Below are 2,342 nucleotides of genomic sequence, written 5' to 3'. Positions count from 1 at the left end.
GGGGCGGGGCGGGACCCGGGGCCTCCCGAGGAGCGCCGCATAAACACGCGAGATAAGAGATCAGCAGTGGTGAGCGGACAAAAGGCGGCGCTCGGCGGAGGTAAGGAGGAGGACTGACCGGTTATTAAGAGCGGCTCCTCCGCCAGGCTCGTCGCACAAATCATCCGGACGAGACGATACGTTTGTTCTCGTGTCACTGAGGCGATGACGTACGAGGGGCGGCGGCTGCACCGCGCGCTGCACCAGGATCATGGGGTGATGCTCACGCCGCGCAAACGATATCTTACGTTTCCAATTAGTTTTCGCCCGTTATTATCGCCCGTCTCGATTGAAAGGTAAGGTAAACACCATACCGGAGTGTTTTCCTAGTGCGATGCGATAATTATTTCGTGCTATCATTAAAGGCTGCAGTGCACACATAATTGGAAGGGGAGTGGTCGTACCGCCCTCTCGTAAAGCAAGGAGTGTCGTAATTTATGGCCGAATGTCATAATAAATGAATGCACTTTTTGCAATGCGGTCAGGATGGGTACGGCCTACAACCGAGCCTTAGGGCAAACTAGGGCATTCTTTGCAAGTTTATACTTTTTGCGTGAGAACGGAAATGTTTACTCTCCAAAACAATGAGCTTTTTAAACATGGGCCTTAACATAATCTGGAGCTTTCCAAATTAGCCTCAGTGTTATTATCTGTTTTTTCATTATTTTCGAGTGTGCGACCCCCCCTGCCAGCCGCTCCCTCGTATTTTGCGTTTTTTTTCTTGCGCCTTCCAAGAAAACAAAACAAGACTTACCAACAGCTAAAACAAAAACAACAACACTAACAACAACAACCAAAACAATATAGCCGGAGGCGGCGACGCGCGTCGCGCGCTGTCGGTCGAGTCCAGTCCGGCGGCCGGCTTGGATTTTTATCGGTCCGCGGCACACACACGTGCTCGGTGCTGGGAGGCGCGGCCGGAGGGGCCGGAGGCGGCCGGAAGGCATCACTCGTCTCTGCAGGAGGACCGCCCCGACCCCAACGCGCCGCCGCAGGCAGCCCGCGGCTCGCAGCAGAGCGTCCCTCTTCCCCACGGGTCGGTGAGGCGGATCCGTCGAGCAATTAAACCCAGCAAAGCATATCTATCTGCGCACCGCTCCCGCGCCCACTGGGGCAAGGGGCGGGAAATCCCCGCGCGGCCAGTGGCGGCGCCCGCCCCCGCCTGCTTATGGACCGCACAACACGTCCAACTTTGTCACCGGCGTGACAGATGATACATTTTCTTGACTTTGATCGGAGCTGTCTATGCTGCTCTGTCGTGAGGAAGCCGCCACGTGCGTCGATGCTGACGCACCTGCAGGTGTGAGCGCAGAGAGTGGCTGAGCAAGAACGCGAACGGGACTGGAGTCAGTGGACGGACAATGATGATGCACCTCGCGCTCAACGCACGCACACATCGGCGAAATGAGCAGCCTTCTTTTCGCTCTTTTCCCCCCGCGCTCGTTTTCTCTATGGCCAGTCGTCTGATTCAGAAGAGCGTCCAAGGGGACTTTCCTATACCTCCCGCATAGCTCCGTCCTTGTTGCACTCATGGGGTAGGTATAGGAGAGCCCCTCTTAAACGCTCTCCTGAATCAGACGGCAGGGCAAACACGATTGAGCCGGAACGGAATCGAGGTTCCGTTATCAGCCCCGAGTGGACGATGAGGACTATAACCTGACAGGCGTCAAGCCCGACACCACCACCTTTCGAAACTGGAGCGCCGCGGCGGCGTCTCGCGGTGGCGAGGGGAGTGGCTGACAGCGAGCAGGGCGCGTCTCAACGACATCGCAGAGGGGGGGTCGGCGTCATTCACGCCTGGGATGCACCATACCACCTGTAGGGCGCGCACGCCGCACCGCGGTCACCAGGAGGGCGGGGCGGAGAAGTGGTGACGGACGGGGCATAATGCCTCCGATAATGGTCGCGTTTTCGCTTCGGACAAACCAATTGGACAACCGGTACTGAGCCAAGGACGTGTCGCTGGTGGGTGCGGTCGAGCCCGGCGTGTCGCCTCAGTGCGCAGCGACTGGCTCTACACGGGCGGGGCGGCGGGCGGCGGCGGGCCCACGCCCAGCAGACGGAACACCCGCGCCCGCCGCATATAAGAACGCCCCGCTCGGAACACCCGTGCAGCATGCACATGGGCCGAGCGGCCGAGCCCACCCAAGTGGCCTGGCCACCCTCCGCCTGCAGTTCATGCACCATGACGCAACCCGCCCGATTGTCTGCACGGCGGCCCATGGTGGCCAGGCCCGACCGGATAGCGGTGATCCGGACACCCATTTCTGACCGCCTGTGCGGTGCATACGGTGCCCCCCCCC

General features: G+C 59.5%; 1 protein-coding gene across 2 annotated transcripts in view; it reads right to left on the bottom strand.

Moving 5' to 3' along the window:
* LOC113206210 (facilitated trehalose transporter Tret1-2 homolog) overlaps positions 1–2,342 on the bottom strand; it is a 36,578-nt gene that overhangs the window by 19,974 nt on the left and 14,262 nt on the right. The window lies entirely within an intron of this gene.

Source organism: Frankliniella occidentalis, unplaced genomic scaffold (genome assembly GCF_000697945.3).
Source record: "Frankliniella occidentalis isolate FOCC.00 unplaced genomic scaffold, Focc_3.1 Scaffold80, whole genome shotgun sequence".
In the NCBI taxonomy this organism is placed as follows: domain Eukaryota; kingdom Metazoa; phylum Arthropoda; class Insecta; order Thysanoptera; family Thripidae; genus Frankliniella; species Frankliniella occidentalis.
Note: the sequence above shows the minus strand (reverse complement) of the source record. Positions and strands in the feature narration are given on the sequence as shown.